The 13,410-nt window shown below is 47.9% G+C and overlaps 1 protein-coding gene across 1 annotated transcript in view; it reads right to left on the bottom strand.

Annotated features, from left to right (window-relative positions):
- The window catches only part of DNAI1 (dynein axonemal intermediate chain 1), a 156,462-nt gene that overhangs the window by 84,810 nt on the left and 58,242 nt on the right, over positions 1-13,410 (bottom strand). The gene's annotated exons all lie outside the window — the stretch shown is intronic.

The raw sequence follows: 13,410 nt of genomic DNA, 5'->3' as shown, positions 1-13,410 counted from the left end.
TGGGTTGTTTGGATGGTAGAAAGCTGGTTGCGTTTGATATGTATAAAGCTGTCGGTCGTGGTTGGAGAAGACGGCTTTTAAGAATAAAAGCAGCATTCTGCAAAGTACTCTTTGTGCCAACCAGGGTATGAGGACCAGGCAAAGGAGGTCAGAACCTTTTTCATTTACAAGCACTGACAACCCCTTAGGGTTATATTTGCTTTAAAGGGATTTGGGTGGATTGGACAAGAGGAATTCTAAATGTAAGGTAGGTCAAGGCTCAGATTTGGTGCCTTGATGGAAGATGAAGGCTCTTACACCAGGTTAGATCTGTAAAACAACAACAAGAAGAACGTGCACCTGTATAGAAATTAAAAGAGAAGAGACTTGTTACCTATAAGGGTAACGGGGGGAAAGAAGAGAAGGGAAGAGAAAAGTGCAGAAATTCAGGTACCAATTTTTGAAGGTACTTGATCTCAACAGTGTCATATGATCTGAATGGATTGGGAGACATTTATTTAAAGGCTACCCAAGAACTAAAGTTTCTGGGCAGCAAGAAGTAAGAGTACATTAAAAAGCGCATTTGAAAAGTACGTAAAAAGTTAAACCACAAAAACAAAAATCTGAAATACAGCTTTTTAAAAGCAGCAAAAAAGACTACTATTATAAATCTAATAAGAACTCTTTTTTTCACAGATGTTTAACACTTCCAGAAATTTCAAGAGAGTTGTAGATCACTCGAAGCTTTTAAGATAAACATCTTTAAATCTCCCTGCCTTTAAGTATGCATATACCCACAAGCCAACAGGCCCCAGGCTTGTGGGAGAGACCAGAGGCTGCCTCCCTTCCATTCTGCAGTCCCAGGGTCATTAAAAATCAGACGCACAGAAGCTGAGCCACTAGCTGCCAAACATCTTGGCCATCATAATGCACTCTGCCATATTCTTGCTAAATCTGCCCCCATGCCCTTGGTGAACCTTGCTGGTAAAGAAGCAATACTCTCTCTCTCTCTCTCTCTCTCTCTCTCTCTCTCTCACACACACACACACACACACACACACAGGCCTGTTACAAGTCTTGAAGCAAATTTTATTTCCCCTTATCCCTCTTCCCACCCACCTAGACCCCACACAGCATCTATTCCTCTTTCTCCTCCTGGGGTTTCTCCCTTATTGTTTCCAGTTCCTTGTGCATTTAAAACAACAACAACAACAACAACAACAAAAGTATTTATACCCCGCCCATCTGACTGGGTCTTCCCAGCCACTCTGGGCGGCTTCCAACCAAATATCAAAAACAATACAGTGGCAGACATTAAAAACTTCCCTAAACAGGGAAGTTTGAGGTGTCTTTTAAATGTAAAATAGTTGGGGGTTTTTTTCCCCTTAAGAAAATTAAGGGAAAGGATTTGCTGAACTAATAAGATAGAAATTGGAATACAGAGAGGGGAGGTATGAGTAAGCCGGGAAAGTAAGTTATAAGAAAAAAAAGGGATTGAAACTATACTTGTTTTTTATTTTTGTCTGTTTTTTATTATTGTTTTGTTTTGTCTTTATATAATTTTTGAAAAAAATATTAAAAATCTTTTTTAAAAAAATGTAAAATAGTTGTTTATTGCCTTGACATCTGGTAGGAGGGCATTCCACAGGGCAGGTGCCACTACCGAGAAGGCCCTCTGTTTGGTTCCCTGTAACTTGGCTTATCACACTGAGGGAACCTCCAGAAGGCCCTCGGAGCTGAACCTCAGTGTCCGGGTAGAACAATGGGGGTGGAGACGCTCCTTCAGATATACTGGACCAAGGCCATTTAAGGCTTTAAAGGTCTGGATCAACACTTTGAACTGTGCTCAGAAATGTACTGGGAGCCAATGAAGTGAACAATTTAAGTGAATAATTCCAGCGCTCAACAAAAAAGAAGAAAATGTTGGTCAAGATGGGGATACCAGGGGCAAAGGCAAGAGGGTTGCTAAACTCCACAGCTCAAATGGAAATCCTGGAGGCGACTCAATCCATAACGGGAAATTTACTCGCTGCTGCTGCTGTCACCAGCGCAGAACATCTTCTAGCACTCACTGTGCAGGAAGCACATTTATCCCTTGATAGAAATTTCTTAGCCCTCCGGCACATTCCATATGCACTGTTATGGGGGGGGACCCTCAGCTTCTGTCTTGAGTTCATTCTCAGCTTTGTAAATTTTTATTCTTACACGCCTCCCCAATCTCTGAGAGGTGAGAGAAGTGAGGGACTCCTGCACCTGCCCAGGTTTGGTTTCCTGGGAATGAAGGTCAGCAGACACTGAGATGGCTTTAGGAGATGTGGTTTTATTTACTCATATGCACAACCTGAGAATAAGGTGGGAGGGACTCACAGCATTTGTACCCCAACAGATCCTGCTTCCCCATTAGTCACAGGGTTGGATCCAGCACTGAGCAAGCTGGTCTCTGCATCTCCAGCTTCCAGCCAGCTTCTGTCAGGTGTGCGTGCAGGAGTCAGGCCTTGTGACCAATAGGACTCTGCAGGACTGGGGCCTTCCTCAGTTTGTTCTGAAGAGGCAAGGTGCGGCCTCACAGGTGAGGCCGATTGGTAACTCACAGCACCTGCTGGCAAGAGCCGGGAAGGGATATAAGGTCAGCATTTTGCCTTCGGCTCTTGGCCACAGCAACACGTTCCCTGCCTTGCTGTGTTTGGTTCCTTGACTCCTTGCTTCTTGCTCCTCAGACCCCTGACTTTGTGACTCCTTGCTTCTTGATCCTCAGACCCCTGACTTCGTGACTCCCTGCTCCTCGACCCTCGGACCGCTGACTTCATGACTCCTTGCTTCTTGATCCCCAGACCCCTGACTTCATGACTCCTTGCTTCCTGACCCTCAAACTCTTGGCTTCCTGACTCCTGGCTTCTGGACTCCTGTTCCTGCTCCCACCCTGCCATCTTGCCCCCGGTCCCAACATCCCCAGCCGGGACTTCGATCGCCCGTGAACTGGACAGTGACAGCTTCCAGCTCAGTTCACACACAACACTCTTAGTTATTGTTCTCCTCCCTAGCAGCTGGGGGGGGGGGGGAGGACTTATTTAATCCATAGCACATCTTTGGTTATACTAATAATGGTGCTTAACCCGTCATCCAAAACCATTACCTAGACAAAGGGACTGGGCTGGCAAGCTTGCTCGCATACAAAGGAATGCAGAGCAATACACTTGGTACCAGCTTGGCTGCAGGAGTTGCCGGAAAGAGGCGTACAAGATGCCATCCCACCATCTTTGGGAATTCTGCTCCGGATTTGTGCATGTTTCCTGCTGCATCAACAAAAGTGCTGCCTTAGGCAGCAACTTTTGGTCTTCTCCCAGTAACATGACCCTATCCAGTGTGTGTTATAGTGGGTGCGGGTGGTGCTGTGATCTAAACCACTGAGCCTCTTGGGCTTGCTGATTGGAAGGTCAGTGGTTTGAATCCCCACAACGGGGTGAGTTCCCATTGCTCTGTCCCAGCTCCTGCCAACCTAGCAGTTCGAAACTACGCCAGTACAAGTAGATAAGTAGGTACCGCTGCGGGAAGGTAAACGGTGTGTCCGTGTGCTCTTGGCACTCGTCACGGTTCTCTGTGCACAAGTAGTGGTTTAGTCCTGCTGGCCACATGACCCGGAAAACTGTTTGTGCACAAACACCGGCTCCCTTGGCCTGAAAGTGAGATGAGCGCCGCAACCCCATAGTCGCCTTTGACTGGACTTAACCGTCCAAGGGTCCTTTACCTTTTTTTTACAACTCCATTCAAATTACAGAACTTTCAAAGAGAAGTCAGAGAGAACCAGGAGTGAATAAATTAATTAGGACCACCCAAAACATGAACACATGGACCACAAGGGAAACAGGAGCAACTGTGAGGTCACAACTGCATTTTGGAAAATACTTTTCCAAGCGAGATCTAATCTTCCGGACGGCTGCTACTACATTTCTCATTCACGTAAGTTACCCCTTACTCATCCTGAAAGCAGTAATTTCCATGACTACTGGTGAATCAGACCCTAGGATATGCCTCTGTAAGGAGAAGGACACTTGCGAATGAAAGGCATACCAAGAAATATGAAAGGAACTAGTACATTCAGCCTTGAGAAAGTTCTGTGATGGGGACTGATGCATGAAAGCAGCCTCTGGCTATTATAAAACCACATTAAGGAGATTGGGACCATCTGCCCCCTTTTGATGCTGCAAGAACAGATGGACAAAAGCATAGACTGCTGAGAAGCACCACAGACTCTTATTTTCAGGGTTTTCAGATAGATAGGCTTCTGTTTGGAACAGTTTGTTTCATGCAAACTCCAAACTGGGATTGCATTAGTGTGTGTCTTTGGCATTTGCAATTCTTAAAAAAATATATCAAGTTTGGGAAGTCAGGGTGAATTCAGCTGCTTTATGAATACGTCTTAGGGTGCAAAACCAGTCTTCTTGGGGGCAAATCTCCTGCCAGACTTCCCCAACTTGCTCACTAGTCTGAATTAGGGAAATTACGTTGACAAGTTTTGCTTTTGTCTTTCATTTTTGGCACCGTAACACTTTTATCGAGATACCCCTAAGGTGGAATGTAGTGCTAACTTGCTGTATTCTGACTTGTTTCCTCCTTAGTTTGCTCGTGATATTTGTGGGTTTTTTAAAGGCACTCATTAAAGCCCACCATATGAAGTTATGAAATGCGAGAGGTTTGGGAATACTCAAATGAATAATTTGTTGCCACATTTCATTAGCATATTAGCCCAGGTGAGAAGCTTCCAGTGCCTTTTTCTGCAGCCTATTATCATTATCATTAAATATACAATATACATATAAAAGTTCACAGATCATTACAATAAAAGCATCACAGAATCAGCCCTTCCCTTAAAAGTAAGAAGCCCTAATACAGAAGAAATTTTCCAAAGGGCTGAATGTGGAAAGCTACTGATTCAAACAAGTCATATGAAAGTTGGCAAGTTTTAAATAGATGTGGACACGGACACACACACACACACACAGAGAGAGAGAGAGAGAGAGAGAGAATGAGAATGAGTGCAATGCATATTCAACTAACATTGAAAGCACACGATGTCCCCAAAGAATCACAAGAACTGTAGTTTCTTATCACAGAGCGACAGTTCCCAGCACCAGTGGCAGATCTTGGGCTCTCCAATTTCAGCTGCACCTTGTGCAGTGCTAAAATGTGCCCCCTCTGCGCCTCTCATGCTCTGTTATAGAGCATTTTGGCACCCCCTGCTGCGCAGTGACCAGTGCAACCATACCCGCCATGCCCCCCTAAAACAGCTTCTGTGGCACCATTAACTTAGGGTTGCCATATATCCAGAATTTCTAGACATACTGTGGTTGGTAGCAGTGTCCAGATGGAAATCACCCCCCACCCAAAAAAGTCCAGGAAAGTCTGGACACATGGCAACCCATGGCGGCAAACTTGGGGTCCGGATTTTCACGTTTGAAATATGGCAACCCTAAACAAACTAGTTTACAGGATCCTCTGTGCAGAAACTGTTTGCTTAAAACGTGCACTGAATCTGCTTCATACATTTAAAGTAGATTTAAGTGGATCTGCCGTCAGTCACAAGTTTGCTGGGTTTTGTTTTGGTTTTTTTAAAAAAAGTGGAGGTACAATCAGTCATTCCACTCCAGGGTGATGGTCCGTCCTCTGACACCTCTTTTTGCATGACACCTTATGCTAGCCTGGTTCGCACATCGTGATAAGCCAAACACGCAAGCATGCAGGCTCTGGGCTCCGGAAGGGAAGAACTGAGGTTCCTTCACCCCAGTCATCTTGCTGATATGCAACCTGAGCTACGCCATGGTTTGGTTTGGCTTGGTTTGTTATCTGAACCCCAGGCTCATGGCTTAGTTCTCCGGGATAAACCATGAGCTGTAAACCAGAAGCGAAAGCTTGGCTACTGCTCACAAATGGGCCTGGAGAGAGCTTCAGATGGCTTGCTGAGCCAGACACACTAGGCTGAAGGGATTGCTATCGGTCTGCTTCAACAACAGGAGAAAGGAAAGAGACTCTCTTTAGGGTATGTTTAAGCTGTTTAGTTGGCAAGCTCGGGCCTAATTTATGCTGGTGGGCCATCTTAAAATCTTCCATGATCCTGGAGCATTTTACGCACCTCCATTCAATGCCAAAAGGGTGGCGCTGTGGGTTAAACCAGAGAGCCTAGGACTTGCCGTTCAGAAGGTCAGTGGTCCAAAGCCCCGCGACGGGATGAGCTCCCGTTGCTTGGTCCCTGCTCCTGCCTACCTAGCAGTTCGAAAGCACGTCAAAGTGCAAGTGGATAAATAGGCACCGCTCCAGTGGGAAGGTAAACGGCATTTCCATGCGCTGCTCTGGTTCGCCAGAAGCGGCTTAGTCCTGCTGGCCACATAACTTGGAAGCTGTACGCCGGCACCCTCGGCCAATAAAGCAAGATGAGTGCCACAACCCCAGAGTTGGCCACGACTGGACCTAATGGCCAGGGGTCCCTTTACCCTTTACCTTTACTATTCAATGCCAAGTAGTGATTTCACCATGATCACAATTGATTTCAACTGTGATTCCCAGGTAGGGAGAAGTCCCTGTCTCTGTAGACCAGGCATAGGCAAACTCAGCCCTCCAGATGTTTTGGGACTACAACTTCCATCATCCCTAGCTAACAGGACCAGTGGTCAAGGATGATGGGAGATGTAGTCCCAAAACATCTGGAGGGCCGAGTTTGCCTATGCCTGATGTAGGCAATGGACCAGTAGTCTGGATTCATATTAGGCAATTTATTATGTTCTTCCTATGCAGAGGGCATTCTTAACCAGCGTGTCTACAACCCCATGACACGGTTAAGCCACAGGAATCAGCCTCCTTCCAGGAAAACAATTCTGGAAGTAGAACCAAATGAGCATTAACTAGCATTATCACATACTCAAGAGATATAATGAAAGACAATGAAGTAAATTAGCGCTTGCATTTCCATCCTCTCAATTTAATTTAATTTTTTTTTTTAAAAAAAAGTTTTATTGAAGCATAGCAACAATTACTAACAACCCAAAAGAATAGTAGCAGGGATATTACGTGTCAGGGAACTGCCATCTAAAGCGCCGGGGGCGCAAAGGCTCACTGAGGTTGAGAGAGGAGTAGCAGCGGAAGAGGGAACCAGTAGAGGGCGAGCAAGAACTCCAAGGGAAAGTGAGTCGGAGGGATGGCTCAGAGACGCTTCCAGCGAAAACAGTGGTGAGGTCTCAGGACCTCCTATAGGGACACCCACACCTCGCCGGAAACTGTCACGCCGAGAGGCCAGACGACGTGTTTCCGTTAAAGAGCTTTTATGTTGGAAACGATTCCGAAAGCAGCCACTTTCGGATTCTACTAGTGATTGACGCAGCCATGCTGGAGGGGCTCCGTCACAGGCAGAGGTTTGAAAACCTGATCAAACTCTGAGGGACTTGCATTTTACGCACAAGCAGCTCATCGTCCCATCACAGCAATCCGAAAGTCACCGAAAGCCAGCTTGTGCAGGGAGAAGCATCATGAGCAACCCAGCCGGAACCGGAGGAGCAGGAGCAGCTGGAGGGGGTCCAAGCCTGGAAGAAAGGTACAGGGCGTTGGAGATCCAGTTGGCGCTGCAAACGGCGAGGCTTGAGGAGAGGAGGGCTCAGGATGCAGAAAAGGGAAAGGAGAAAACCACCCCGCTCGCCAGAAAGGTGCCAGGATTGGTGCAGAAATTCGGGGGGGATCCCAGGAACTATCATGCCTTTAGAACAGAGATGCAATACGCTCTAAACTTGCAGTTTGATGACTTCCCCGACGAGGAATCGCGAGTGGCTTTTGTGATTGGCCATCTCGAATCCGGGGCGAAGGATTGGGTTAGACCCCTGATGGCAGCGAATAATGAGATCCTAAAGGACACGAGGAAGTTTTTTCGTGCCATGGACCTGATGTTTTCCAGCGATATTGAGCAGGGGGTGGTGCGAAGGCAGTTAATGGCTTGCCAGCAAGGAAGCAGATCTGTCCGTGAGTACTGGACTGAGTTTACTATGCTGATTCATAAATTGGGGTGGGACCTATCGGCGGAGCCCATCCAAATGCTTTTCGAAGAGGGGCTTTCTTCAACCGTCAAAGATGAGCTTTCCCGGGGGCCCAGGGCGGAGTCTATGGATCAGTTAACCAAATCTGCGCTGTGCATAGGAGCGCGCCAGGAGGCGAGGGCTTTGGAAAAGCGGGAAGGGAAAGGAGACCGTTGGAGGGAGTTCCGCATTCCAGACATTCCAGAGCCACCTTTCCCGCCGGCAGAGCCGATGGAAGTTGGAACAGCGCGGGCGCGCGCAGTTTCAAATCCCAGTGAAGGGCGGAAGAAGGAAGGGAAAGATTTTTACAAAGCTGGACCTGCGGGGGGCGTACAATCTGATACGCATAAGGAAGGGAGATGAATGGAAGACCACCATGTTTACCCCTTTGGGAGCCTTTGAATACCTCGTTATGCCCTTCGGTCTACAAGGGGGCTCCGCGTGTTTTCAAGCTTTTATAAACCACGTTCTGGGACCTTTGCTCTACAAGAATTGTGTGGCCTTTTTAGACGACGTGTTGGTGTATTCGGAAGATGAGGAACAGCATGTGAGGGACGTTCGAGAAGTGTTGGGCAGGCTGCAAGCCAACCAGCTGTGGGTGAAACTGGAGAAGTGCCAGTTTCATACCAAGGAGGTGGAATTCCTGGGGTACCGCTTGTCAGACAAGGGATTGGCCATGGATCCAGGCAAGGTCCAAGCGGTACTGGAATGGAAGACACCGAAGACCAAGAAGGACGTGCAAAGATTCTTGGGGTTTGGGAACTTTTATCGGAAGTTCATCAAGAACTTTGCCCACTTGACGGCGCCCATCACCGACTGCCTCAGCAGCAAGAAGAAATTTGTTTGGACGGTAGAGGCGGATCGAGCCTTTGAAGAACTGAAAAGGGCTTTCGCCTCGGAAGAACAACTTCTGCATGTGGATTTACGAAAACCCATGAGAGTGGAAACCGATGCATCCGACCGGGCGGTAGGGGCGGTCCTTCTTCAACCGGGGAGGAGTGCGTCGGAGTGGAGACCGTGTGCCTTCTTCTCGCGGAAGCTGAATAAATCCGAGAGGAATTACACGGTGTATGACAGGGAACTACTTGCCATTCACGAAGCATTCCGGAGGTGGAGACATTTATTAATTGGGGCACAACACAAGGTGCAAGTGTGCACCGACCACAAGAATTTAGAGTATTGGAGAACAGCTCGAGTGCTCAACCAACGACAAGTGAGATGGGCACAGGAATTCTCCAAATTCAACTTTGAAATTTGTTATGTGCCAGGCCCAGAAAATGTCAGGGCGGACGCGCTCTCACGCAAACCAGAGTATTGGGAAGGGGAGGGGGTGATCGAAGAGAGACATGTCATCCCTGAGGACCGCTGGGTGTGTGGGGCGGCGCTGGTGGGGCAACGAGAACTGGTAGAGGAAACGGAAAATGATGAATATGCCCAGGATAAGCTCAGAGGTCTCAGGGGGGAGGGCGAGAGCCCCGGAGGTTTTGAGGAAAGAAATGGGGCATTGTATTACAAAGGGGCACTGTATATACCCGAAGGTGAATTGAGGGGGAGAGTACTCAAGCAGTTGCATGATAGCCCCACGGCGGGACATTTTGGACAACACAAGACCATGTGGTTGGTTACCAGGGAATTTTGGTGGCCTAAGGTGAGGGAAGATGTAAGGGAGTATGTAAGAGGGTGTGACCAATGTCAGCGAGCCAAAGGGGAAAGAAGGGCGCCGGCAGGGTTATTAGAACCATTACCCACACCAGAACGGCCTTGGGAAGCGATATCAATAGATTTTATGACGGATCTGCCAAAGTCCAAGGGGAAAACAGCCATCATGGTAGTAGTAGACCTGTTAACTAAGATGTGCCACTTTGTAGCATGCTCACATGCAGTCACAGCGGAAGAAACAGCGAAGTTGTTTGTAGAACACATCTTTAGGTTGCACGGGGCTCCCTTGAGGGTGATCTCAGATCGCGGCAAACAATTTACTTCCAGGTTCTGGAGGAAGCTCATGAGCTTGCTGCACGTGGAAGTCAATTTTTCAACTGCCCGGCACCCTGAAACCAACGGGCAGGCGGAAAGAGCAAATGGCATTCTTCAACAATATCTGAGGTGTTATGTCAATGACAGAGAGAACGATTGGGTCGAAAAGTTGGCGTTGGCAGAATTTGCCTACAATAATGCGGAGAATGTGTCCACAGGGATGAGTCCCTTTTTGGCTAATTACGGGTGTCACCCCAGGGCATTTCCAGGGGAAGGAGGGGAGAGATGGAGCGTCCCAGCGGCTGAACATTTTGTAGAAGAGATGGAAGCGATCCATCATCAGCTCCAGCTCAACTTAGAAAGGGCTAAGGCACAATATAAGAAGCAGGCAGACAAGAACAGAAGGGAAGGTGAAACCATAAGGGTGGGGGATCAAGTGTGGTTGTCAACCCAAGGGTTGCCGTTCAAAGGGGGTTGTAAGAAATTGAGGCCCAGAAGATTGGGACCCTTTGAGGTCATTCAGCAGGTCAACCCGGTAGCTTTCAAACTCCGATTACCCAACCACATGAAATTGCACCCAGTGTTCCACAGGTCGTTACTGTCACCATACAGGGGGGGACGTGAAGGGGAGTACGTCAGGGGACCAGCCTTGGAAGAGAGGGAACGCCGCAACCATGTAGCGGAAATCCTCGATTCCAGGTGGAAGGGAAATCAGGTGGAGTATTTGGTGGCGTGGGAAGGGGAACCGGAGTCAGAAAACACCTGGGTGAATGCAGAGGAAGTCAATGACGAGGTTTTAACAGAAACGTTCCACCAAAGGTTCCCGAGGAAACCTCAGCCGATAGCAAGGTTTAGGAGGGAGTATTTCGGCACCACCGATGAGGAAGAGGAAATGGAAGGGTTCGCGGAGTCGGAGTTGGAAGAGGGAGTGGACTCCGATGACGAAGATTACCGAGAGAGTAGGAACAGCAACAAGTGGAGGGAAGTGTTCGCGACGTCGGAAGACGAAGGAGGTTCTTTCAGGGGTTTTACCTCCTCACCGCCAGTAGGGGAGGAGACGGGAGGGGGTGAAGGGGGCCCTGGAGGGGAGGTGGATGTCAGGGAACTGCCATCTAAAGCGCCGGGGGCGCAAAGGCTCACTGAGGTTGAGAGAGGAGTAGCAGCGGAAGAGGGAACCAGTAGAGGGCGAGCAAGAACTCCAAGGGAAAGTGAGTCGGAGGGATGGCTCAGAGACGCTTCCAGCGAAAACAGTGGTGAGGTCTCAGGACCTCCTATAGGGACACCCACACCTCGCCGGAAACTGTCACGCCGAGAGGCCAGACGACGTGTTTCCGTTAAAGAGCTTTTATGTTGGAAACGATTCCGAAAGCAGCCACTTTCGGATTCTACTAGTGATTGACGCAGCCATGCTGGAGGGGCTCCGTCACAGGCAGAGGTTTGAAAACCTGATCAAACTCTGAGGGACTTGCATTTTACGCACAAGCAGCTCATCGTCCCATCACATTACGTCATACCAAAGAGGAGGAGAAGGAGAAACACAGTAATATATGCATATTTCTCAAGCTGGCACAAATGGTGAATGTTGATCATCTAAGTATAAAGCATAAGATGATATAGAAGCTGGGTTCTGCATCACTCTGGACACCTACAATTTGTATGTTATTTTTTCAGCAATAGCCAAAGTCTATGAGTTTTTATACCACAAAGACAAATCTAGATTTTCAAAAATTTTCGTGGCTGGACTACTGAAATCCTAGCTGCAGATAGCATCCATAGGGAAAGTTATTTAAAGTGACAAGCTCTAATTAGATAGTTGAGTATATCACTTTAGTGCTTGGTTTTGTTTGAACCTCCTGGATGTGCTATCTTTTACGAGGATTTTTAACATTCTGTTTTTCCCCCCAGCTTACTGCTCACTAAATATTTAACAGTGCCATCAAGTGGCAAAAGCTTTTGTTAGCTCCAGATTCTTAGAAGCGCTCTGTGATTTGCAGCAACCAGACAAGTGAGAGGAGCTTCAGTGCAAAACGTCTAATTTGTACATGTCAGCCTTCCTCAACCTGGTGCCCTTGAGATATTTTGGACTTGTTTCCTTGGTGTGAGGTTTCTCAAGTGGGGAGTTAAATGAATGCTTTGCTTTGCTCCTCTTCGAACGCTAGTACCAGGCCAGTCTCCCTGTCCAGACATCTTCAAATGCACAACTGCAGGCTGCTATCACAAACACCTGCATGCAGAAATCACTATGCACTTCTCTGCCAAACAAACAGGTGCAGGGTTTCTAGACCGCCAGGGCTGATCTGAAGTCTCCAAAGCTACCTGCCCCCCCCTCCAGCTGGTGGTACAGGGTTAGGCTCCCTAGAAGGCGTTGAGTAAGTTTAGAAAGATGGGGGTTCAAGAGGTGTGGGAAATATTGCTTCAACATGTAAAAACAGCAACATAATTGCATTATCATAAAGGGAAATATGATGGGCTAGGAACACTCCCCCCCCCCCCGATACATCATCTATCAAGAGGCAGGCTTGGAGCGCTGATTATGTAAGGCTAGATAAACTGATAATTGCAATCACAGCCAAACACCACAGTGAGCTGATTGCAGATTGCAAGCTTTCCTCTGACATTGGTGGTGTGTTCATGTGACTGCCTTAGAGCACACTGAAGTTACTGGAGTTTTTCCCCAATGCCGTTTCACAGCTTTCCACATTAACTGTTCACCCCGGCAAGGTCTCTTTAGTGTTTACATTCATTTCTGTGCGTTTGGTGGGCTTGAAGGGAATGGGGAGCCTTCATCCCATGCAAAGGTGTTTACAGCTTGGCTAGAGAAATTATGAGTGCTTTAAGGCATCTGAGCAATGTGAAGCTGATTTGAGAGATATCAGGGACAGTAGCATTTTGTGCAACCACAGGGTGCATATGCATTTTGGAGAATACAGTGGTAAAGGTAAAGGGTAAAGGGACCCCTGACCATTAGGTTCAGTTGTGGCCAACTCTGGGGTTGCTGCGCTCCTCTCACTTTACTGGCTGAGGGAGCTGGCGTACAGCTTCCAGGTCATGTGGCCAGCATGACTAAGCCACTTCTGGTGAACCAATGCAGCACACAGATATGCCGTTTACCTTCCCGCCGTAGCGGGACCTATTTATCTACTTGCACTTTGACGTGCTTTCGAACTGCTAGGTTGGCAGGAGCTGGAACCGAGCAACGGCAGCTCACCCCGTTGCAGGGAGTCGAACTGCCGACCTTCTGATCGGCAAGTCCTAGGCTCTGTGGTTTAACCCACAGCGCCACCCGTGTCCCTTAATACAGTGGTACCTTGGGTTAAGTACTTAATTCATTCCGGAGGTCTGTTCTTAACCTGAAACTGTTCTTAACCTGAAGCACCACTTTAGCTAATGGGGTCTCCTGCTGCCG

Source organism: Podarcis melisellensis (genome assembly GCF_964234715.1).
Source record: "Podarcis melisellensis genome assembly, chromosome: 11".
Taxonomy (NCBI): domain Eukaryota; kingdom Metazoa; phylum Chordata; class Lepidosauria; order Squamata; family Lacertidae; genus Podarcis; species Podarcis melisellensis.
The sequence above is the reverse complement of the archived record's forward strand: the minus strand, read 5'-3'. Positions and strand labels throughout refer to the sequence as shown.